Below are 27,846 nucleotides of genomic sequence, written 5' to 3'. Positions count from 1 at the left end.
GCTTTACGTTTGTTCGGAAGAGATTTCTCTTCTCTCTTCTGTTATTATAGTGTCTGCCACTATTTTAGGATGATATGAGCTGAAGTAAAACAATTAGAATCGTCAAAATTTTATGTTATATATTAATCTCATTAACTTTTGCTATGCAGCCTACAATATGAATAACCAAGGAATCTAATCTAAATTCAAGATTTATTAAATTTAACATATATCTAATGTAACAATAAGATATTTACAACTTTTTGCAAAATTTTTCATGATTTACAATTTTACTAACATCAAGAACGTTTAACCTCTTCTCTGTCTCTTTACTTTCTTATTCGCCTGTTCTACGTGCCTCTTGTTTCGCTTTGCTGGCCTCAGAAAGCTTCCTAGAAAGCTTCCTAACATACATGACTCCTCGAATTGCTACCCGTTCAGCATGATCGGAAATATTTTCCAAGAAACCACAGCTCGCGTACACACCTTTGTTCCCATGTTGTTTGGCAGGTAATAATAAATCTTCTGCTTTCAATGGCTCCAACAGGTCATGTTATGTACGGTACAGCATTCTGCCATAATTTTTCATATGAACTTATGGACTGTGAGCTGTCTCTCCATACTCCTTTCTCGGTTGTTGCATAAATTGTTGCACCAGTGATTTCTGTTTTTACTCCAAACCTGCATGCTCTGCAATCACAGAAGATCTAAATTTATATATGATCTCAAACATTTGGTTGCTTGTTGAATGAATGTTTGAATTTGCTATGTAGTAATATCATTGTAGATGTTAACTTCAGAGATGGTTCAAAGAACAGCGTTACGCTTGGTGTTAATCAGAAACAAATAACGGTAATCGTTGCAGCGGAGGCTTGGTGTACCTGTATAAATAAATAAAAATAATGTAATTTAATATAGTATAAAGGAAAGTAGAAGGGAAAAGAATTTAGTTATATATAAGATATAAAAAAGATACAAATTAATGTAGGAAATATTATATATGTATTCATATGATTATTAGGAAAAATAAAGGTTAAGTAAACATCGCTGTTTTTAACATGGTTTCCTGAGCGAGTGCTATGAATATACCTACACCGAACCTGAAATAGAAGGAACATAATATATATCTACAGAAGTATCTATATACATATTTTATACAAGATCTACATAATAATCAACTAAGATGCTAGCATATACAACTAATGACCAAACCAAGTGAAGAAAAATGTCTATATACTACGGAGAACCTATTAATATGTAGATTTAATATAGTAAAACTAATTACTTACCTGTGGTTGTTGTAGTATTCTATACTGTGTGCATTAAATGTTCTTGAATTCCAAAAGGTTAAAGGAAATTTCAATCAATGGTAGTATTGCAAATTTAGTTATAATATATATATATATATATATATATATATATATATATATATATATATATATATATATAAAGTCTATATTATGCTTCCATATGATGTGTATTTCGGATAAATTCTCAGGATGATGTTGCTTCACATGTCGCCTAGATTCTGTTTATTCTGATTGATTTCCCAAGCCATTATGTGCGAGGGTGGCGACCGTTGCCATGGGCCAAACTTCAGCTCAGTTCATGCTAGGAAACGTTCAACGTGTTCCATTGTAGAACCGAGCCCACAGTTGAGACCTAACAACCGTAACATTGTATTGTTGTACTGTCAGAGAATTAGTGGATCCGCATACCATTCATATACTTTGACGTGTAAAAGATGTGTGACAGCAACAATAACAGTTACGAAAAGATTTGTACAAGAACTTTACTTAAAATGTCAAGAACACTGTATAGTACTGTGGAAAGAGTGCATTACATGCTTTCAAGGTTGATGTCAACAAGAATTGGAAACAGTGCTGTAGGAGAAAAGATCTTTTTCTAAAGAAGTTTAATGTTTGGCTTGATGAAAAAGTAAAAATAATTTTGAGAATAATTACTGTGTATCCATGCAACCTGGTTCTTCAGAAAGAGGATGATCAATAAAGAAGTTCTGTAAAAGTGGATTGAAAACAAAGAAAAAAAACATGTACAACCTCTAATAGAAGAACATTCTACAGAGGAGATCGTACAAGCAGCTGAGGTTTCCCTTAGATCCTCATGAAGAAAGGATGCCACAGGAATTGTGAAGAATATTATTCAATCATCCCCGAGATGGGCTACAAGATATAAACAAGCTTTCAACTCACTTCCATGTGCACTCACGCCATACATTGATGAAGAAGGAGTAGATTTCATCATATATAATGATTTATCAAAATAAGGAGTAGGTTTCCTAGTAGAAAATGACTTACCAAAAAGACAATGTATTAAGATACGTATGGATGCAAAAGCAAGAAGTAGTTATGTTTACCCTGTATATAATGTTCTGAAAAAAGCAAAACGAAAGTGCTATCCGTCCAGAGATCTCTTTATTGAGAAATACCTGGTAGCAAAGTTCTCGTCTTTCCATCTCAAATGCTATTAGGGGCGTCTGGGAGGTATATCTCTGCAAGAAAAAAATAGGAATTTCGGAACATAGCAACTAATAGCAAGATATGAGACATGGGAATAAAAAGAAATATAATTTTACTCTCTGCAGTAGGTTCAATGGGAAAACACAGACTTTGCAGACATTTTAAAAGTCTACGTGAATTTTACGTATATTACGAAACAAAAATTCAGTTGCATGCACCGCCATTTGCTATTACAAATGCTATGGCAAGCCCTATTATTACTGTAATACTTGTTCAAACTTACGTACAGATTCCAGTTAATAACTAAAAAATACGAGGTTCATTAGTGTCTTTGGCCAAGTGATATTGTGACTATAATATCTCACCAAGTTACGCATCTCAAATCACAATATGTAAAACCGATAAATAACCATTATTTTACAATGGCTGTTCTCATACACTGTGGCAGTGGTTGTTCTAACAAACATAGATTAATGTACCTATGACCTTATCCTATTAGATATATGTAGTCATTTATGTTTCTGATCAATTTAAATTTAATTTTTTTTCAGCTAGACGTTTTGTCCCATTCAGCCTTGTCTAGAAAATAAATGTAGCTTAGTATTTGGTGGCCGAGCGCGGCAGGGGACAGGCTCAGCTCGTCTCAGCTCCCCTTATACGTGGAACGTTATTTCTCGATAACTACTGGCCGGATCTGAACAAAATTTGATGGCAAAGTAACTAAGTCTTTAAGGAATAAAGAACGGAATATTTGGCGCCTGAACTCGGCAAGGAACAGGTACTTTGTACGTGACTCTGTACTTCTCAGTAAGTACTGATCAGATCTGAAAGAAATTTGGTGGACAAGTAGCCCATCATCTAATGATTCTGTTTGAAAGTTCCGATTTTAAAACAAAACGTGTTGAATATTCTGTATCATAGCGTATATTTTCAGTGTACCAAGTATTAAACGTAACTGCTAAGTTATTCGTGTTTCTTCCGAAATGTAATTGCCAACATTGCCCACTTCAACCTTAGTGTCGGAACTTAATGATAATCGGCAACAGTAAATCGCTATTGGCTACTTGTAGTCCGTTAAAACAAGGGAGAACTGTATTTACTTTATACAATACTTCTATTAGGCATTTTTTTCAGTTGGGCCTATTTGCTTGTTAGAACCAACTCGAGGAGCTTAAATTTCACTCATGTATATGCTAACTAGGCGACTCAGAAATTTTTTATCCACATTGATTCGATGATAATACAATTTTTCACATAATTTTCGCTCTACCGTATCGTTACTGTAAAAATAATTAAATTGTTACATATCTATTTAGATTGTGTATATACGTAGACAATGTCAGTTAATCAAATATTATTTCAATGCTGCTTCGAGAACCTTTATGTGTTGACTTTAATGAGAAGTTAGTGTCCCATGCAGAAGTAAGCACAGACCCTAGGTAATACGCGCAGGATTACCACATGCATCTCACCACTGCTATACAGAACTACCGACGATCAACACAACGATGACAGCTAGTTCGCCAGCAACCAAAGTCACAGGTATACAGAAGTAGTTCTAAAGAGACACACTGCTTTCTTAGGGTCATGGACGCAACAATTGAATATTACATTTGCAAGAGGCCCTGGTGAACTTCAATAGGAAGCCTTGCCTGGAATACGGCGTCACGCTTCATGGAACACCTTTATAACCTGAGGGTACTACTAAATAAAGAACTCTCATTTGAACAACATCTATTAAAAATCACCGACAAAGCAAGCCGACGATACCGAGGACTATTGCTATCTTCCTTAGCAGCCAGCGGTCTCAGTAAGCAAGGAGGAATGTATACGTGCTTTTCATCAGACCATTCCTGCTCTACGCCCAACAGGCGTGGCAACATGTTGCACAACGTCACAACCCACCACTGCAGATCATTCAAAACAGAGTTGCGAGAGCGATAAGCGGGCATTCGCTGGATACCTGGATAGACCAAATCCACGAAGATATCAATCTTCCGCTCCTCAGGAAAACAAGATGCACTCTCTCCGCAACATTCTGGACCAGCATCAGAGAACATAACAACTCTGCAGTCACAGCTCTTGGAACAGGATCTCCGAAGAACCTATAAGATGCCACAGCTCCAGTAGTGCAATACGGCTCAGAGGAAAACCAGAATCTGCGACAGTTGCAGACTCTCACCACAAAAAACGCTCCCACTCCGCTGCCAAGGACCCCACGACTGATGAAGGTAAGAGCTCTGGCCTCGTGCTTCGGACCCACAAGACAAGACAGGCTCAAGCCTCAGTTAGTTACATGCACCCGGTAACACTGCTATTCATTTCTATGGGGCTTCTTAAAGCAAGAGGTATACAAGAACAATTCTCGTACTATACAAGACCAGCAAAGGAACATTCGCAGTGCCATTGAGAACATTAACATTTCTACTCTTCGTAAAGTTGCTGCCACATGGTGAAACGTGTGAACTAGTGTTCGAATCAAAACAGGGTCACTTCCAGTATCGCTGTAGAGCTAATAACTCGTTTCGTGATAGTAAGTGTCGCCGTGTGCATGTAAGTAAAAGTTTTATCATGATAATTTCAGTTTCTTTTTCGTTGTTTTCAGGAATTGCATAATGTAGACAAGTCCTTAATGCACCTTTTAATACACTGAAACATCAGCAATGTTGTAAATTCAGTGTTAATTTATGAAAACTACGATTTTCGTAGTTCCCCCTCACAGAGGCCTCATCTGATTAGTTATCGGTGGAAATGAAAACTTCTTTCTTCTGCTCCATAGTTTACAAGCTACTCCAACTAAAGAAACTGAAAATTAACGATAGAACATCTATACATATAAGTTATGAGTAAATTTACATATTTTGTAAAAAAAAAAAAAAAAAAAAAAAAAAAAAAAAAAATTTACACCTTCGGTTACATTTGGTAACACTGTGTGGTTCCTAGTGTACTTCAATCGTTGCTTTCTAGTTTAAATATATATTCATGAACAAAGCTTGATTTTGGTATTACCATTATTTGTGTATCTCTTCAGGTTCAAAGGTCCTACTATCCCAAACTCCGGGTTGCATTGTATATTGGACACCCTGTAGTACTTCATAAATCCACGAAGAAAACCTAAATTGCTATTATGTGAAAATTCAGAGGTTTCCATGAAATTTAAGCAGAAGCCAAATATGTTTTTCTGCTATGCTGGGAAACAGGATTAAACCTAGAGATAGATAAATAAGAGAATGATAAAGAACACACCTCTGGTACTAGGGGTTCTGGTTCAACCCTGTACCAAGTGAGTTTGTAGTGGGAAGCATGATATCTGTGAACTTTTCTTCGTTTTCTCGTTTTCTCTCATATTCTCAATTCGCCAGATCTTCCATAATCATTTACTTTCATTAATCATCCGTTGCCTCGAACATACAAATATATCCGTGAGATGTTAAACTAAAAGACTTCATTTTTCAAAATAAAATAGAAGAAACCTGGAACCAATAACGTTGCTGTATAAACCAGTTTTGCTATACATGTGCCCTCTAACCTTAGGACGAGATCTGGTTCCTGGCGTGGTTCGAAGCTCATCATGTAAAGAGCAAAGACTACCTACTATAATCTAGATGTTTGCATAGGATGTACGTAAATAATACCAAAATCTAAATTCCACAACAAAAGAAAATTGCAAAGAAATTGAAACAAGATAGAAAATTCTCTTTTTATGAAAAGAGAAAGTCATTAATAAATTTAACATGAAAAATGCAAGCACTGGCATTACACGGGTTATATCACGCAGTGAAGAATTCATAGTGTCCCCCACCTTGCGATGCACCCCCCCCACACACACACACAAACACACGCACATACCCATATTACTCTCCGCACGTAACAGATCATAAACAATCCTTAGTAATATTATCCAAGTTTTTTGATTGATTCCTACACAATCATAATTTAATTTGGTACTACTGGATATCTGAAGTCAAATTTTAACTAACTAATTCTATGGTCTATGGAACACGCAAGTTCATGCCGCGTTCACGAAAGATCTCCACTGACTTCTTTCCTTAGCCAGTTGGATTCAATTTCTACTTTGTAGAAACACATTTTAATCTGTCCTCCCATCAGCGTCTAAGTCTTCCTAATGTTTCTTTTATTGCGTTTCTGGTTAAAATTTTGATTTCTTTCCTACTTTCTTCTATTCTGAGCACGTGACCTATGCATCAGAGCCTCCTAGACTTAATGATCCTAACAATGTTATACAAAAGGTATAACTTAAACAGTTTCTCGTTATGAGTTTCCACCCTTCCCCGTTCCAGGGCCGTAACTTTTGGGGGAGGCAGGGGCAACTGCCACTCAAGGGAAACTCCCCGTCGTTTGAGGGGGCCCCACTTTAAGACAAAATGTTCTTACTATATATACGAATATGAAATTATAAATGAAGCAACAAACAGGTTCACTATAAACATAAACAAAACAGCACACAAAAGTTAAACAAAACAAAAATGAGTCATGGGCCTATTTCAGTAAAAAATGTCTACTACTAGGGACCCTACAAATAACATTTATTCGTATGGCTTTGAGATTTGTCAATATTGTCACCTTAATTAATTTGTTATGTGTGGAACGGGCCCAGGCGTGTAACTAACGACTCCGCAGAGCTTGCCGTGCGAGAGGGCCCATAAGCTCCGTGGAGCTCATAAAGAGTAAGAGTAAGATGAAAAAAGGGGGCCCAACAATTAGGAAAACAACTTTTCTATGGGGCCCAAATACACGTATTAATGTTTGCCCCCCCAGAAAAAATCTAAGTTACGGCGCTTCCCCATTCCCGTTCTTCTTGAGTTCGATTATTCCCCTCAAAATTTTGAATTGAATTTAATTGAAAAAGGCTTTATTAAGGCGGGCGAGGTTCAGCATATTTCTGCTCTACCACCTAACCCTTGCCTTGTCAAGGAAGTACATTGAATTATACAAAAAACATACAAGCAATTGAATCAAAAGATACGGTTATATACAACAAAAATACAGGTATGCATCAAGATGATAAAAAAAAAAAAGAAAAGAAAAAAGTGGTACTTTTAACAAAACACACTCACACGCACAAGTATTACAAGTGAAGAAAGAAAAAAAAAGCATATCGCCAAAAGGGCGTAACTGCCGAATTTTCATATTTTGAGTTAATGCTATGATGACATGTATAATGGATTGAATTTTCTTGTGCCAAGACGCCTTAATGAAAAATCTCTATCGTTGGAACGTTATTCGAAAATGATATAAAGGTATAACTGAGTTATTAGCATTTGGTTGTGTGCCAGAGAGGCACATATCACTTAAGCCTTTTTGGCTCACAGTATAAAATAATTATTTTTCAAAGTATTGTGTGCAAAAAGGAGTTAAATTAATTTCCAACACTCAACAATGCTGTGTAATGTTGTTTTCATTGTTAAGAAAATTGAGTTATACAGTAGTACCGAATGTTAGATTACAGTTGCACTTGTACAGTGTGTTTTTGATCGACGAGCAGCAAACACCACAAAAAATAATGTCTCTATCAGACAAACCTAATTTAACAGAAGTTGATATAGCTGAGATTTTGGAAGAATCAGACGATTCTGTTAAGGATCCAAATTATGTATTAACTGGTAAGTAAAGTTTTAAAAATATATTTTAACTTCTGTTTCACATGAAGCAGTTACAAACAAGGATATATTATCGATTTTTATGTCCGATCTAAAATGATGATGTTCATGTTTGTTCTGCCCTAAGGCTAGTCTTTGACCCGAAGGTCTCTGGGCAGGATAAATCCATGGCGGGTTGCCATTGTCTTGCATGGGATAATAATGATGTTCTAAGGTGGGGCTACAGTTTAGCATATGATCCAAACCACCGGGAATTGAACCCGGAAGCCCTTGATTACAAGGCGACAAGCTTAACTACTCATCCACGGGAAAGTACGTTCTTTTGGCATTTTCTGTGACAATTGTTTTCTGAAATCTATATACGATGATATACATGCATATACGCATATCTTGAAAATTGAAATAAATGTTAGCAAATATTGCAAATTTTCTCCCTATTGTTTTTCTAAAGGAAACAAAGTAATTGTTATTTACATTGTTGGAGAAATTGGTCTCTTATTTAATCGAGAATCAATAATATATTCAAATGTTCTCATATTATATATATGATATCAGGGCCGTAGCAATAGGACTCGTCGGGCTTACGTTAGCCCTATCTAAAACTGACAGATTTCAACTTGTTGACATTCTCATTGTACTGAATATTAATAACAGATTCAATAAAGGAAAGGATTTGCACGGAATCGGCCTCAACCTTATTAAATGAAGCCTAGCCACGGCTATTAATTTACTGTTAAAATTGGTGAGAAATCAAATCGGAGACGTTGGTATTGGTTCTGGGACAAATGATCACAAGCTAGAAAAAATATTAGATATTGCTTTCAAATAATAATGAAAATGTCAGATGGAAATCTGGACCCTGTGTCTCAGATAGCTTGCAAATTGCAACCCATGAAGCTCCTTCCCAAACCTGCAAATTAAGAGTTCTTGCATGTTCTGAAATTCAAGGGTACAACTCACATTTTGCGCATCAAAAGTCACTAAGAAACTTAGTTACCTGAAATCAAAAATTTACGAGCGAGTAACATCTTTCTCCGAAAGCAAGAGTATTTTGAGTTCTAGAGCTTACCCGTATTAATTGAAACTAGGTTTGTTTAACTTTTTAGTGACGTTTGATGTGGAAATGGGATTTGTTGCATTGTAATTCCGAATATGCAATAACTATTGCTTGGGAATATTAAGAAGCTCTAGGGTTAAGATTTGCATGTACATACCTGAAATACGGGTCCAGGCGGAGAGGAATAATTATGGAGAATAGTTATTGAGTTATCTTCAACTGAGAAGAAGAAAGCAAAATATTGAAAAATGAACTGCGGGACATTTTATAGATTCCGTTATCTTAGACGTTTTTCTGTTCTATTTTCAGATGAAAGTGAGTCATCCAAGGAGTCTGATGAACTTAATGAGTCTTCGAATGAGTTGATGAGTAGCAAAATACTTCCAGAACATGCCTCTGGATTAGGAGAAGAAACTAATAAATCACCAGAGAAACAAAAGGACAAAAATCTAAGAAAACGAAAGGCAAATCCTCAGATGTGGAAGAAGAATGTCAGAAAGAGTAAGCGAGAGAAAGGACTGTCGTACGTAAGAGTTCCGGGAAAACTTGTTTCTGTGAGAAACCCTCGTTTTATTGTTTGTAAACATACAAATAAGTGTTCAGACAAAATAACCCGTGAACAACAGAGTGACTTATGCAGAATGTTTTGGCAAGGTTTGACATCTGATGTTAGACGTCGTGACTTTATATTATCGATGGTGTTACCGAATGAGACTATAAAGAGGCCTGGAAATAAATGAAAACGTACGCAATCATTACAGTATTTTTTGACTGCAGACAATAATCGAATTAGAGTATGTAAAGCGTTCTTTATGGCAACACTTGCTTGTTCAGATAAGTTTATCCGCAATTCAGTGAACATGCGCAATGACATGAGCATCACCGGTTTTACAGATCAACGTGGCAAACATAAGCCATGGAACGCAACTGATGAAACTGAAAAATAAAGAGTGAAGGAACACGTTAGCAGTTTTCCAAGAATGGGACCTCATTATGTTAGAAAGCAATCTTCACGCGAATACCTTGAACCAGGATTAAACATAAGACGTATGTACAATTTGTACAAGGAATATTGCCAGGGAAAAGGATTACCTACGCAAGCAAGTGAATGGGTTTATCGTAACATTTTCAACAGTGAGTTTAATCTTGGATTTCACCAACCCAGAAAGGATCAGTGTGTAATTTGTACAAAGTTTGAGGCATCAAAAGGTGAAGAAAACACACAGATGAAATCACAATATGAGGAACACATGCAAAGGAAAACATGTGCACAGAATGAAAAGGCTAAAGATAAGGAACTGCAACCAAGGATTATTCGTTCGAGTCCTTCACAATGGATATGCAGTCTGTACTGTATACTCCGTGTTCTGAAGTTAGTGTTTTGTATTACAAGCGGAAGTTAAAATATTTTCAACTTTACAGTGTACCAACAAAGCCCTCCTAATGATGCATATTGTTTTTTGTGGCCTGAGTTTGAAGGTCGAAGAGGTTCAAATGAAATAGGAACGTGTTTGTGGAAGCTGCTTGGACTCATACCTGAAAACGTGCTTGATGTTTCATTTTTCTCCGATGGATGTTGTGGACAAAACAGGAATCAGTACATAACGTCTCTACTTTACTGCGTAGTTCACAGCAAGTTCAAAATAAATTCAATAGAACAGAAATTTCTTGAAAAGGGGCACACTTACATGGAGTGCGATGCTATGCATGCTGCTGTTGAACATACAAAGAAAACTGTTAAGATATATTCCATACATAAGTGGGAAAACGTTATTGCAATGGCCAGGTAGAGAAATCCCTTTAAAGTGATTGAGCTTTGCCATACAGATTTCATAGACACTAAACATCTGGCTTCCTCTTTGTCAAGTCATCTTTGGCGAACTGAAGACGGTGATAAGGTAAAATGGCAAAAAGTGGTATGTATAAAAGTTTCGAAGAAACACGAAACATGCTTTTTCCTTAAGTATGGTTACCACAGTGAATACTTACGAGTGAATATCCCTCAGCGACGAGGGCAAACATTGAACATGGAAAAGCCTGCATATTCAAGTAAGTTTCCAATTTCTCAAGCCAAGAAAAGTGATCTTGTTCGGTTATGCGAAGATGGTGTAATTCCGTCCATGTATCATAATTATTACTTATCACTATCTACATCGCCATCGATCAAGGATAGTCTCCCAGAACCAGATATTGACGAATCTGATGAGTCTGATTGTATTGAGTGAAGAACAGGACTATGACAGTGACAATATTATAAATTTTGTGGTTTGTTACAAAACACTGCAACACTTACAAAATGTATAGAACAGCTATGGATACCCTTACTTTGAAAACACTGTTTTCTTTATAATCTCACATAGGTTTAAATTTATCGTCTAGACAGTTTGTTATTCTTAAAACAAAAATGGCTTAACTGCTTTTATCGGCTTGACCCTTATGACATTGTTGGAGCAAAAAAAGGCGTAACTGACTTTATCTACAATTTATTCAAATTTATTTTCACTTTTCGGGACTCAAAATAAGTTTCTATGTTCTATTTCCTAAACTTGAATTGTACCTTAAATATAGTTTTCAAAGGAAAACATATTAAGAAGATATTGTGAAAAGGAAAATAGCCACATTTTAAAACTCGATTTTCTCTAAACTAATAAAATTGCAATTACGCCTTTTTGGTGCTCAACCATCGATATAAATGTAAACATGAAAACAAACACAAACCGATCAGTAACATAGAGACAAAATAAGTTATGCTTGTGATTCACAATGCAGGGAGGAGGGTGATGGAATATTTTTACAATGCATGATTATTTATTAAAGAATATGTACCAAGTCAAGTCTGATTTCATTTATGTGGTTCAAGTGATAGAATACAAATCATGGGTACCTGAAAAATTTCGTTGGCTGAGTAAATTAATTTTTTAACATTTTCTTGAAATAATTAAATGTTTTACCTTCTTTTACTACATTTTTTAGAGCATTCCATGACCTTGGTGCTACTACTGAAGATGCCGCAGTGGTTTGCTTGAGTCTATGGTGTGGAATATCAAACGTATTTCTTTTGAGTGTTAAGTAAGTGTGGATAGTTGACCTAGCAGTGAGTTTCTTGTATAAATACGCGGGACGTGTTGTTTTAAGAATTTAATAAATGAGAGAGTCTTCTGTTCTCTCATTTATAATGAGTTCAAATGTCGTCTTCTGGACATTGTCAGCATCTCTCAGATACTTTCAGTTTGCATTCTTCCTTGAAAGTAAGCGACCATGTTTTGCAACCATACAGCAGAACAGTCATAATTACCGGTTTACATATTTTAAACTTAAAATTCTTAGATACAATTCTCGAAACACGAGTTCCCGGTTTTCAGTCGAAATTTAGTTTCGATTCTATGTATGAAAGTAATCTAAATTACGGGCACTTCTATACTACCAAACCATATAGAACTAAATTACACTCAACATAACTATGAAAGCGTAAACTAGTGTATTTATTATTATTATTATTATTATTATTATTATTATTATTATTATTATTATTATTATTATTATTATTATTATTATTATTAATATTAAAGTATACACATACTGTTTTAGATATTCCCAGGGATATCATTTAGGATAGGCAGGGGCAATCGTGTTTGCACAGCACTTGCTTCTTAATTGTATACTAGTATACTAATAAACACATGAAATTTTAAGGTCACTGGACAATCTTGCTCCCTACCCTGAGAAAATCTGAAATGACACTACTAGATAGTTCTTTTTATGTTATCTCTTCTAAGTATATCAACTATCACGATACACATCAGTCAACTCAACTATATTATGAACACCTGGACAAATCATGTGCTGGGTTCCCTACGACAACCACTCACAGAAATAAATTTAAATGTCTGCATACAGGGCCTATGTGAGGTGACATTAAAGTATACACATACTGTTTTAGATATTCCCAGGGATATCATTTAGGGTAGGCAGGGGCAATCGTGTTTGCACAGCACTTGCTTCTTAATTGTATACTAGTATACTAATAAACACATGAAATTCTAAGGTCACTGGACAATCTTGCTCCCTACCCTGAGAAAATCTGAAATGACACTACTAGATAGTTCTTTTTATGTTATCTCTTCTAAGTATATCAACTATCACGATACACATCAGTCAACTCAACTATATTATGAACACCTGGACAAATCATGTGCTGGGTTCCCTACGACAACCACTCACAGAAATAAATTTAAATGTCTGCATACAGGGCCTATGTGAGGTGACATTATCGCAGATATGACTGCGATACGAACCCAGGGATACAAAACCAGAGACAAATTAGGATTCCATTTATAACATAAGAACATTGTACCAAGATGTTATTTTATAGTTTACTAAAGTATAGACAACTTTGTAGTTGTATTTATTTATGGCAAGTCACTTGACATGCAGATTAGCATGGGGCCTCTATCCTTCGTGGTTTCATCGGGCAAGTGTCCATCGATCGAACCCATGTGGTAAGACGGAGCTGGTACAAACACATCAGGATCGTACTCAAGAAGTGGATATTGAGGTTAAAATTCCTTGTCTTAAAATTTTCAATTTTTTCTTTTAACTTAAAAACAAAAACAAAAATTTAGAAGATAACTATCAGAAGTGCCCATTTTTCGCACAGACTAAATAGTGTGTAACCTGGAAGACAGTAAAGCCACTTGGGTTTTCTAACTTAAAGATATTCTGAAATAATTAAAGAGATTCTGAATTTTTAAACCCTCTTTCCTCCTAGATACACATTTTAACAATTCTAAACAGTAGGCTATGGCCTTTTCCTTACAATTACCTATTAGTATTTACCTTTTCCTTACAATTACCTAGAAGTACAGCATTCCAAGGGTGTGAATTTACCGGTATATAAAGGACAAACACGCAAATCAACAAGTGGTACACAAAGTTCTTCATTTTCTTTTAGAAGTGGTCTTTGCACCCACTCTATTCCATATATTATGCAATTATGATTTTTTTTTGTGCGTGGGATAAATTTATTTATTATTGTAGTAATTCGTTAAGTATGTGTTTCCCTGTATTAGATGTAAATCAATTCAATGCACATTATGGAAAACAATGTCTGCTTCCATACAATATTGCTCTGTTCGGGTAATTTCCCCTTGTTTGATCGGTTATAGTTTGTGTATAGTAGAAACTAACTAGGTCCCTGGCATATAGAATCAGAAGATTTACTGTTGTATTTACTAAACTTCTACACTGATTTTTGTTCTTAGCAAAGTCGATTCATTATCTACTTTGTTATCCTATTTATGATCAGATAAATCTTAATATTGTCCACCCACTGCTTCTAAGTTTTCCTCATGGTCTTTTCAGATCGGATTTCCGGTTAAAATTATGAAAGTGTTTTTGTTTGCTTGCATTCTGACGAAATGACCTGTCCACCTGATTATCCTAGACTTACTGAGCATAACAATGTTAGGTAAACAGTAAAAATTATGCAATTAGGTAAATGTAAATTTCTGGAATGCACGGCAAAGATTGAGAAAAGCGGTGCATAAAGTATATGTGTATGTCTTTCTCTTCTCTTGTTATTTTGTTTCTCGCTCTTTCGTTGCTGGCTAGGGTTGCCGGCTAGGAGACGAAACGAGACAGTTTTTCTTTTTTTTTTCTTTTTTTATGGGGAAAAGAGGCAGAACTCTTTCAATAGAAACAAACACACTTTTCAAGACGAGATATCACTTTCACGACATCTTTTCTATACGAGACAGCTTCAACTTTTGTCTTGTGGGCTACTCTAGTTGCTGCGCTCCTACCGATCACAGTTGACAAATAGGAGGTCTACATTCACAAGTAGTAATTATTGTATTTCCAGCTTGTATACATTAGCGTAACTAGAATATTTTGCTACCTGGGGGAGGGGGGAGGGTTGCCAACTTTTCCTAAACCTAAAACGGAACATATTGTTGAACATGTGCAAAACGCCGATTTCAAATTTGTATACGGAGAAATTTGTTAAGATTAATAGAAAGAAAATCCTATATTCATGAATGAAAACTGCAATAAAAATTTAAGTAAAAAATCTCACGAAACAGAGAACTCTTAACTTCAGGTTTTTCTTGGTTAGTTGAACAAGAGTTATGAACCATTGAACCAGTACAAATAAAAAAGTAGCATCATTGACGGTCAGTTGAACAAAAGTCATGAATCATTAAACCAGTATAAACAAAGAATAACAAAAGTTATGAACCATTAAACCAGTATAAACAAAGAATAACTATCCTAGTTCCTAGTTCCTATCATTGTTCCGGTAGCCAGGTGTGAAATTCCTTTTTTCTACTTTCGGAACTGTCTAGCTTTGCTCTTGTCCATTTGCGGACTGTATGTCATATAAACCTTTTTGCTTGTTTTGGTGCCAGGAATCTGTGGTTTCATTTTTTACCATTACTTTTGGAACACTCTGTATGTATATACGTTTATGTTTACGAGTGCGCGTGTGTGTGAACATAATAATAAGACCAAGTTTCTTTTTAGGAGGTTTAAGGATAAATTTGGCTGCTAAAAGTCAAGTCACTTCATGCCTCTGGAACGGAAACAGTTTAAAAGTAGTGTACTGTGCGTACATGTGAAACAGGCCGGAGAACTCTTCTTTAAAGTGCAAACTTATATCCAGAGTAGGTAAAAACTTGTTCTAGCTTAGTCACAGAAAGAAAGGAAGAGAGAAAATATGTCCTCTGATATGTGTGTGCTATGGTTTTGATTGTCTCCCTGGAATCCGTATCTTTTCTTCCGCAGGAGGTTACGGCAGGAGACGAAGAAAAAAAGATTTTAAAAAGGGGTGGGTAGGTGCAGGCATCGTTAAAAGTCGATAGTTTGCGTGTTCTTTAGATTACTTTTTAAACAGTCGAGGAAGGACCTGGTCATAAATCTGGCAACGACTGCAGAGCAGAGTAGATACACAAAGAATAAGAAGAAAGAGAAGATCGCGGAAAGGAAACGAAAACGAGGAAACAAAGTCACTTTTTAACCATTCTTTCCTTTTTTCCTGTCTTCCATTTTTTCTTTCTTCATTTCTTCCTTTTCGGAGATCTGTGTGTGTTTCGTGGAGAGTCTGCCAGGTGTCAGGTCGATCGGTTTTCCCCTTTCGGATCGATGCCCACGCCCTCTATGTGCCCCTCCTTCACTCGCGTCTCAACTCGTGCCGGGATCAGAACGCTAGCCGTCACGCTCTCTCGTCCGTCGCTTCATTTCTATACATAGTTAGGGGAGCCGCTGGTGTGATTTTTTTCAATATTTAAAAAAATATATATCATAACCAAAAGATATTTATTTATCTATCTCTAATAATAAAACATAAGTGCATCATGTACTTCATAGATGTGACAGGTGCATCATCCCTATTGCGAGCCATGCTGCACTTTGGGTGTCGCTAAAATATCTTCAGCTAGCTTCAGGTAAGATTTTTTTTTCTGTTTCGTATCAGAAAAAACCCTTTTCAATATTATAATTGTTTTTACAGAAGCAGTGATTACGCACATATATGTTACTCGCAATTTATTATTTATTTTCCCTTTTGTTCATTTTCAATTTTGAATTCACTTCTCAATTTTTTTAAAAATATTATTTTTCAAATAAATTTTTGAGATTTGATTATATAAAAGAAAATGTTGACAAAGTTTGTTTCGTTTTCAAAATTAAGTAGTTTGTAGCAAAAGAAATATATAATTTTTTAATCAATTGAGGTCAAAGCAAGGTCAGGTTAGGCGAACGGCGGGGCGTGGCAGAATTTACCCCCGTTTTCGGTGATTGGTTTCTTACGCCGTGCGCGCACAAGAGAAAGAGGCAAGAAAGGAGGTAAATAATTGATGGAAAAGAGAGAGAGAGAGAGAGAGAGAAAGTGGGAAGTGAAAAAGTTCTGTCACGAAATGTTATGCATGAGTTCCTTAACCTAACGGAATATAAACTTATATATCATAAACTAACTATATGTACTAATGATTTTTAAAAGACAAGTTTACAGAACTTCTCTTGACTTTTTTTTTTTTTTTTTTTTTTTTTTTTGCATTTGCTAGTTGCAAAATCAGAAAATGTGTTTCAAAATTCACAATCAATTAATAACATTTAATTATAAATGAAAATATATATATTTGGTATTACATTTAAAATTCTCATCACTGGTTAATAGATTACATTATGGATTGAATATATTACTTTCTTGTTTCAGCAACTTTTAAGCTAAGGAAATGATGTTGCAAAAATAAATTATTTTGACGAAATAGTTGATGGAAAGACAAATTTACAAGTAAACAGATTACATCAACTTTGACGAAAGTCGGGATTAATCATATAAACGCGATCTAAAACCGAATCGACTGTCCTATGTTTCAAATATGTAAGCTCAAACTCTAAGTCATAACATTGCTTTAAGATATTATAATATAGTCCTCTTCGCTGACTAGCGCCACACTAGTCCTCTTCGCTGACTTCTTTCGTCCACAACGTCCTGGGATGGATTCTTGGTGGGAGTATTTCAGACTATAAAGATCAATCAAAGCACTTCTGTATATTAAAACATAACAATATATATGAAACTATTTGTATTAACATTATTAAACCATACTAAACCATTTAGATTAAAGGTCGTATTTTATTGGTCATTGAAATGGGTTTGACTTTCTTTGTTTAATGATACCAAATAAAAGGAATAAAGTATATGGTTTCCCTTCCTAGTTTAGTTTAATGAAATTTGTATGCCCATTTCACGAGACGATTCGATTTTTTTTTTTCAATCAACCAAGTGTGTCTATGAATAATTATTGTTTTATTTTTCTTATGGCTGGTCGCGTTTCACCTGCAATTTTTAACGATATTTTGAAATCGTATGAAATTTCACCAAGAATGGAACCCTAGCATGCTCGCTACCAGCATGAGATTTTTAAGAGGATAATATTAAAATGTGAATGACATATGAATATGTTTTACTTTTACCAGTGTTCGGTATGATCTACTAAAGCAAAGGTAATTTATGGTAGTATCTTACTCCCTATTCCTCCTCCCCATTTCGAAACTCGAATCTCCCGTCATATGTGAAAACTCGAACCGTTGGGGCACTAAAGCTTTTTTAATAATCACAATTTCTTTACTTGCTGTTTCAAAAAGGTTGTCTTTTGAACATCATTTTTAAATCTACTGACTTGCCGGCTAAAGAAAGCCAAGAATATATTTAGCAAAGGAATGTTTTTAAAAATTAGTTGTTATCTCTGTATATTTTACATTTGTGGGCAACGTAATCAGTGATAATGGGCATATTGACATTCGATTTAACACGATGAAAATAAAATGAAAAAATAGCAGCAGTAATGGGGAAATTTTACAAAATACAAAACGTGTACTGAGACAAAAGTTCAATATTACAGACGTAGAAACTAAACTAGAAGTCCTTATATGATATTTATTTTCTTCATCTGAGTTTTACTCATGTTTCTTATCAATATTTTCACTTTAGATGCCGACAAATCTACGTCTTAACACTAAAATTATGTTTAATTTATGCTTTTCCTTACTTTTCGAGAATATGTGTTAATCCGTTTTACTAAGTAAAAGTTTATTGAAATAAGTAAGAGTATAATCACATCTAGACTTATTATGTCCAAATATTTTACAAAATTAACTTTTGTAAGTTGACTATTAAACCTAAGTTGGCCTAACCCGTTTTGCAGTTAACTAAACGTTACGATAAAACACATAAAAGAACATTTGGTTAAGATTTGTCAAATAGTGAGATTAGACAGATTTTGTACATTTGATATTGAAATTTGCTTACTTCTATTTCTCTATATTGAACCAAAATTACGATGGAATCATTCGTGGTTATATTGTTTATTTACGCGCCTTCAAGGCAAGGGAGATTTGGTTTTAATTCCCGGTGCTAATATATGTTTTTCGGATTCCGTGTTAAGCTAAATACGTAAGTGTCCACGTCTCATAAAATCTCATATAGTCATATGAAGAGGGAATAAAACTCAAAAAGGTCATAAATTATGATATTTTATCTATAGCTGCATGTAGATAAGCTGCAACGCATAATTAAATACATGCAGCATTTTTACATTGAATCAGATTTTACGATACGAATAAGCAGATCAGGGTACTTCTATATCCAAACATTTCATGAAAGGAGACTCAGACGCGGAAATATATTCACGGTTTTACAATTCAGTTAATGTAAGTACTCAACAAACAGTCATTTCTCTCGTATAAAAGCATGAAAGCTTAATAATACAGTATATTCATATTTTCCTTAGGGTAATTTCCGCTCTACTTTTTATCTTGTAGCTTCCTTAAACATTCTTATATGACTGCAATTATCCACATTTCCTCATGTGCCACCATATTAAAACAGTTTCCTTACTCTATTTCTTTGTTCGTAATTATCAGCTACCACTAAATTACAAGAATTTATCATTTTTACTCGCTCTAGTTTCAGCTTATTTATTTTTTCACTTGATTACCGTTAATTGAAGAAATTAAGTTAAATTAGAAAATAAACTTTACTCCTTGATATTACAGCCTACCTGCTACACACCTTTTACATATAATTGCTTGATATGTGTTTAGCACGTTGGTTATCGTCGCAGTTGTTTCTAGCTTGAGTTGATTTTAAGTTTAACGCTCCTTTAAGCACCGAGACTATATGAGATGATTGTTTCTAGCTTTGTAGATTACAGTTGCTATCGCTTAATTTCAAGTAGCTTTCCAAATAATCCAAATGCTTGGTAAATACTGACAATTTTCTACTTATACTGAAGAGTCGAAATAGGAGCCAGACACACAAAAGATATGACGAAAATGGTTAGAGTGCATGGGTGTGTAGAGAAAATGTAGACAATATTGATGTAAATTAACGAATATTCCGTTTAGTAAAGTAGTTTCTTTTTTTTTCTTTTTTTTTATGTTTCTTAATGGCGAAATAGGAGAGAGAAAGTGGTACTTCTAGTTAACACCAAAGTTTCCGGTACTCACATCACTAAATTTCTGGTTTAAAGTTGTGTCGCACTAAATTTCTACTAATCCCATCTGTAAATGGGTTGGTACTTTTCTTTATCGTTGCGTGGGTTAAAAACGAGCAACAAAACAAGAAGAGCTCATCTTCGATAGATCTGTATGTCCTCGAATTTAATGCAATACGTTTGATGGTTTCAGTTATTAGATTTCAAATATACAAAAACAGTCTAAGCACTGAAATTGTCTTTTTAAGTAAAGTGATTTAGCTAAATCTCTTCTAAGCCCGTATTAATTTCGATTTCTATGCCAATATGTTAATCTCAAGCTTTGGTCCCATTCTAAATATCATACTGTTTCAAAAATATTAACGAGATAAGGGCATGAACTTATTTGTTTTTTTCTTTTATTTTAATAGTTGTGCTCAATATGCGTGAATAAATAATAATTATTCCGTTTTCTCATGGATGGTCATGGGTCTAAATTCCGGAACAGTCAATCTCGGCTAAGGTTTTCCCATATTGAGATGGTACTCTTAAATGAACTGAATCTTTTAAAACAACGTATGTTATAGTTTTCGAGGTCCTGATTAAGAATGCCGATGGAAACGAAGCTCACAAATTTATTAGTTTTATCTGCTATGATTTTGGAAGTAGTATATGCTTATAAAAGCAACTACATACTAGATGCATGCTGGGGAAAATTTATAAATTAATGCATGTCGTAGGTTTCATAAGTCTTGCTCAGGAGGACCTATGGTTTAGACCTTCGAAAGAACAAATTGGTAAAAATTTAGATTTTTCTTTTTCTCTTTTCCTTTTCTCTTTTCTTTCTTTCTTTTTTCTTTTTGATTTCAGGTTTTCGAAATTTCTTGTTCTCATCCCAATATTGCATAAATTTAGGAGTTAACAGCAGAAACAAACGCCTGTTTCCAAGTTTGTGGGGCTTTTTGAAACTTTTCACCAGGAACTAGAAAACTAATGAATTTTAATGAATTTGACCTAAACCCGTTTTCCATATGAACATTATGGGATTCCTTATAAGGCCTGGCCAACTCCCCCCCTAAAAAAAACTTTCTTCCCATCATTTATACCAGTCATGTCAAACTCAGTGTCTAAAGTGGGGCAAATAGTCATAAGTGTACAATAGCGCGGGCCGAAAGAAGATGAAATATTTTCATATATCAGTTGTATTTGAAAAGTAAGTAAAAACATACAATGTTATCCATTACTATAGTTTTTTAAAGCATAGAAGGAACATTAAAAAATCTCGCTAGTAGATCGATAACTATTGTTCCTTTTCCAAAACCTGGCACCTTTATCATACAACTAGCTTTTGAATATCTGGAGACATTGCTCCTTGCATTAGCGATTTTTAGAACAGAGGAAAGATGAATAGCGCTTAATCTGGATCTCGCTCAGGACTTGTTCCTTTTCATAAGTGAAAAAAGTCGTTCACATTCACACGTAATATTGAACATGGAAATCATGTACGATGCAAATTTGTGGGTTCCTTCGAATCGCGCAGAGAAGTATTTGTAGAATTCGGGAATACTTCATTGAATTTCTGTTTTAAAGTTGGGTCGCACTGAATTTCTACTAATTCCATCTGAGCTGTCACTTTCTCATCGTTACGTCGGTTAAAAATGGGGCAGGAAACAAGGAGAGCTGGTCTTCGATAGATCTGATATCACGGAACCTTTCTTTGAAGTCAATCTTCAAACACTGAAGTTTGTCGGTGTACGTACTGAAGTTTGTCGGCTCCCTTAAACCTTCTCTGTAGATAATACAGATTTCGAAGTGCAGCGAGTCTTTGTTTTCTTAACTGTTTCTCTCAGAAAAGTAACCTGAGTTCAAACCTGATCATTCATGTTTGTTATAATCATCTTTCCCTTGCAGTTTCAAATTCAAATTTCACAATTATTTCGTATTATCAACCAAGAAAGAGAGATCTTGTAACCACATTGGATCCGTCATCAAATTTGTGTTTTGTTCTTTGATTTCCAAGAAGTGGTTAATGTTGTCTCACAATTTCGCGAAACTTTTCGAGAACCATGGAGCAGGATAGCCAGCACACTTCTGTGTAATAGAGAAGCTCAGAATATATGCTTTCTAAATTTTCCAAGGAAGCAGAAAATTGTCGTTGGCTTAAACCATGAGATCTTGTGAAGTTAATTATTTTTTTACCGGTTTCGGAACGCTCTTCCATGTTAGTCACTTTCGAACATAACACTTCTTGTTGTATAATGCAGTGGACGTGATAGAAATTAGGTCTTTCACAAGATTTACTTATCCATTTAAATTATAAAGCAATTATTTCTACTAGTGATTGGAGAGGCTCCGTCTGTAGCTACAGAGGACAGCTTGGACAAAGGTGTCACGCATAGTTTTTTTATTATTTTTTTAGAAGTTCGCAATCAGTTCTGAATAAAGGGTACAGCGTTCAGTAGTTCCTTAGAAACATGGAAGTCCACATCGCATGCTCAAAGAAATACCACTAATTGAACTATATCACTCTCTCATTACATGCAAAGGGATATGCAGTAAAGCTTGGTGCTTTTATTTTCATTCGATGAGTCAGATCCAAGGGGCAGGAGCACACCAAAACGGTCTGGATCCCTCCAAAGGTCACATAACTCGACATACATTAGTACACATTCTTGATAAAACTCTATTTGTTTAGTAGAGAAAGTATTGATGTACCCTAAAGATGTGATCTTAACACGTCATTTGTACTCTTTCATTTCTTTTTTTTTTTAATTTATCATTTCTTTTTGAGAATGTAGATGACAGTACTTAAATTTACGTATCGTATTTTTGGCTTTAGAATAACAGCGGTTTAATACTATATAGAGATACTGTCTCGTAATATTTGATCCTCCCAACAAAAATTTCTGAGTGCGCTCCTGACCAGATCGGACGCCAATTCAATTACTCTTTCAGCGACCGTATTGTGGGATAGCGATATGCTTTGAAATGCTTTTACATACCCATAACTAACCAGTAACCATATCAGCGATTTTGATCAAACAGTCTTTTATAAAACCACCATCCGTGAAAGATTGGACTGTTTGATTATCATTTTCGACAACGCATAGCTTGCATGGACCGCGGACATAATTTAGTAAATATTCGCATACTCTGTTGCTGCTTCAGTCCTGCCTTCAATCCCTTCTATTTGTATTTGCTCATTAATTCCTCATACTGAAGGGCCGCGGTGGCTCAGTGGCAAAGCGTTCACCTCTGACGCATGGGGTCCCAGATCGCGCCATGTGAACGTTGTGGTGGACAAACACAGTGTGTAGGGGTTTCCTCGGGGTTCTCCCGTTTCCTCCCACTTTCTTCATAGCGTTGCAGGATGCCTGATATCTAACAGTCATCCTTATACTACATACATGTATGCATGTTACCTTCGTCAGCTATATGCTATATACGTCCTTTTATATGTGAGATCCTGGCCGCCTATATTGTTTCATACGTAAAGTACGTATAAATGGAACACTTATACAAAAAGTATTATAAAATATGCGTTTTCAGTTATACGTTTGCTGTACGTTAAGCCCAAAATCTACAGGATTTACAAATGTAACATACGATTTTACGTACACCACATACGATTTTTTTCTCAGTGTACTGATCGCATTTATATCTATGTTGCTCGTAATGACGATTCACGTTATACAACTTAGGTACCCTGGCGGTGTATTTACACACTAAGCATACAATTTAACCTTTCACTTTAACTCTAAAATATTCAGTTTCCATTCTTCTTAGAATCTACGATGTTCATCGACGATTTTTTCGTTTACTACCATTTGATTTTGAGTGAAATATAATGCACAAATGTACCGTGTCCTGCGAAAACGAACTAAGCGCCACTTTCATACTTTTAAGCAAATTACGATTAAAGGTTGATGTCCAGCATTAATGTAGCCGTAATCAAAAGTGAAATAATGTTTCTTTTTCTGGAAAGGTGTTGGTTTTCCTCTCTTTTCGATTGTGCAAAATGTTCTAATGCTTATCAGGAACCAATCGTCGCATTTACGTGGATTTTCAAAATTTGGCGCTTAGTTCACTTTTGCATAACACGGTACAAATAAAAAATTGTTCAGTGTCCGATTAACGTACTTATTGAATAATTGAATTACACTGACTCTACTCACTACAATGAATCATACTGTCTAAATGCCGCTCGATTAACTTTTCTTTCGTTTTTTCTTTTTTCTTTTTCTTTTTTTTTTTTTTTACCGTGAAGTTTTCGGGATTCAAGAAGAGTTTCAAACTTGCGCAGTTTCCTGCATCTAGGCGCGAGATGGCAGAACTGCGCTAACGTTACTCAAAGATTAGGATTTAGATTTCGGGCTTTCGACGTCTAAGGCCATTTGGCCCATCACGTTTTGAGGGATGACGTCCCTCGGCGAGCACATTATCCGGGGAAAGGGAAGGAAGAAAGGATCGTGAAAGGAAGGACGCGGCGTGAGACCTATAAGTTAGGTACCACCCCGGCAATTGCCTAGTGTGAACGAGGAAAACCCAGAAAAACATAATTCAGGGTGGCTGGTCTGAAAAGCGTTTTACACTTTTTTCGACCGAGTGGCCCCACTGGGAATCGAACCCGGGACCGCTCGAACCGAAGGCGAGAGCGTTAGCGAGTACGCTACGCGGGGTCACTATGTTACTCAAAGACTTGTAAATGTGTTTGTGTCGACCAGAAAAATTATTACAATTCTGTAAATATGTAAATTATATATATAGTATTTTCTGGGGGTTAACCAAGGACTGCAAAAAATCACTCAAGGGCCGCGAGTTTGACATCCCTGCTTTATACGTTATAAACATCCCTTATTCTAGTGCAAAACGTCTCTTTCAGCTATATATAAAAGTATAGCGATAGATAATAAGTAGGTACTTTTTTCGGAGGAACATTTTTTCGTCTTGTGTAAGCGTTCTTCCCGAAGAATGGTTCTAAGTCAGTCCCGTATTTAAGCGTTTTACGTCCCTGCTAACAAAAGTTTGCAACTTCCTTATTTATTCTTATTCAGTATAGACCTAAACAATATGACCGCGTCCGCTTACATTGAACTATCAGCAACTGGGCGGGATGTGGAGAACTACATACACGGAGTACCTGTCAGTCAATGAGAAACATCCTTTTCTCCTTTTGTAAATATCGTAAGAATCTAAGTCCGCTGTACTGTGTTTAGTATAGATCGCCCTTAATTTTGTTCTCTTAGATAGCCTCTTTTTTCCCATACCATACTTCAATCTCGATTTTTTAAATATGCTATCCCTCGAAATTTGCCACCATAGGCCCGACCATATTTGTAAATACAGCTCCTTTCTAACCCATTTACCTAGTATATTTAGTTGAGTCTATTAAGAAATTGCAGCAATGGAATTAGATTCTTTTCCTTAGATTAAAAGGAAATAAAGTGGAATGTATATTTCCATTTTTTAAGCATAAATGTTTGGAGTCCATGCAATAATAATAATAATAATAATAATAATAATAATAATAATAATAATAATAATAATAATAATAATAATAATAAAACAAGAAAGTCATGGAAAATTATCCAAGTTTCTCACGACTTACCGAATTGCTGCGTTCATGTCCTAATTGTATCTGTTCTGTTTTACTGAATATTTTCCACCAGAGCCAATTACTAATGTTTAGTGATGATGATAATAGACTGAGCTAAACTCCGAGTTAAACTCATAATCGAGTCTTTCCTTTTCTTTTTGTATTTCGATTATCTCCATATTACTTCCACGTGATGCAGTTAGGTTACGCTACAGGCATTATTTTTATTTTCTAAATCTAAATGAAATAATTAGTGTTAGTATTTTTTCCGATGAAAATTAACATATATTTCTGTGCAGTAAATTTTTGAAGCTTCAAGTATGACATTTTAGATGGCAAAACTTTTCTTTCCTATCGGATTTCCTAATCGAATAAATGAAAAAAATTCTAAATTTTGTAAACTGAAAAAAATCTTGAATGATATATAGTCGTCTATGGTAAAGTATGAAGATTACATAAGATATTTTGCTTTAGTATGCACGAGGTTTCGAAATCAATCTTAGGTGGAGCTCTCTTCTTATTTTGGAGTCTGACAAGTAAATACACAGGGAGACATATCAAGTAGGCGTTTTTTAAAGAAGAATTTTATAAAATTATTGTTTAATGGATGATTTTTCCAGGTTTACAGGGTACCCTAGTCAATCGGTCTCTGAAATATTATCCTGGCTACCGTAAGATTTGTCTATTGTGGTTTCGAATCCTGCTCAGGGATCGGTATTACTTATTATCCTTTCATAATTCATTTTAGTTTAATTGAGTTGATTTTGAGCTTAACGTCCCTTTCAGCAGCGGGGCTATATGAGACGAGACCTACTGATTAACGTGGAATCCGAACCACATGATCTCCAACCGGGAATCGAAACCGGATCTCCCACGCCAAAGGCGCGTAAATAACCACTTAGCCACGAAGGAGCTTAATTGATTTTAGTATTACCGTTCATGTCTCATTGTGCTTTTAGCCTGAAGGATAGAAATTTAGCAGTTTGGCGGTGGTGCTTTTAAGCAGCCTCTTATACAGAATACAGTGACCGACCAAAACATTATGAACGACTACCTAATATCTGGTATGTTCATCTTTGGCTCAGAGGGCAGCATCAATTCGCTTTGGCATGGAAGTAATGAGGTCTTGGTAGGTGGCTGGAGGTATAACACAACACATATACACACACAAGTTACTTAATTCCGTGAAAGGGGATGATGAGCTCAGATCTGAAGTTCAGTATTACAAAGGTGTTCAATTGAGTTAAGACTGGGTGAGTTTGTGGAATATTGCAGCAATTAAAATTCATCACGATGTTCCTCCACACACTACCAGGCCTATGGATGACCACGTAAACGTTCCCCAAATCATAATAGAACTATACTGGCCTGTCGTCATCCTTCTGTGCACATCTCGGTCAGTTATTCTCCTGGAAGACAAAGGATTTTGACCCATCCATCGTTATGATGAAGACAGAATCGTGATTCATCAGACATATAATTATTCTATTGCTCTACAATCCAATGACGATAAGCATGTTTAATTCCAATCTTAACCGACGATGCCGTGCGGTTAACAAGTGTAGGAGGTCGACTGGAGAGACCCATATCTAACAGTTCATAGTGAACTGTGTGCTCAGACCTACCTGTGCCTTGTTCACTGTTAAAGTCTACTGTTAACTGTGCCACAGTTTGCGCCCTATCCTGTTGTACCAATCTCGACAGTCAACAACATTCGACATTTTTAATTAGGTCTGACTGCCTCATATCTTGGTTTTTGGTGCTCGTTTCACCCGAGCTTTGAAAGAGATTAAGTACAGCAACTCCCGAACACTAACAAGTTGCGCTGTTTCTGAGATGCTTGTTCCCAGTTGTCTGGCCATTACAATCTGATCCCAATCAAACTCTGATGTATCGCTGGTTTTCCCCATTCTAACCAGAAACACTATACTTACTCATCGAATGAGATCTCTGTACCCGTCTGGTGAGTGGCTATGCTGTTCCCAGTGCTTCTTACCTCAGTCCAACGACTTCGGCGGTTACAATAATTTGATTGATGAGTGTATATGATACCATTTACAATACTAAATTTCCTTTTTTTCGGAAGTACTTCGGAAAAAAGTTTAATTATCTTGCAAACATTACATTTGATTGTAATTGA

This window comes from Thermobia domestica, chromosome 1, assembly GCF_964235325.1.
Source record: "Thermobia domestica chromosome 1, izTheDome1.hap1.1, whole genome shotgun sequence".
Lineage (NCBI taxonomy): Eukaryota > Metazoa > Arthropoda > Insecta > Zygentoma > Lepismatidae > Thermobia > Thermobia domestica.
Note: the sequence above shows the minus strand (reverse complement) of the source record.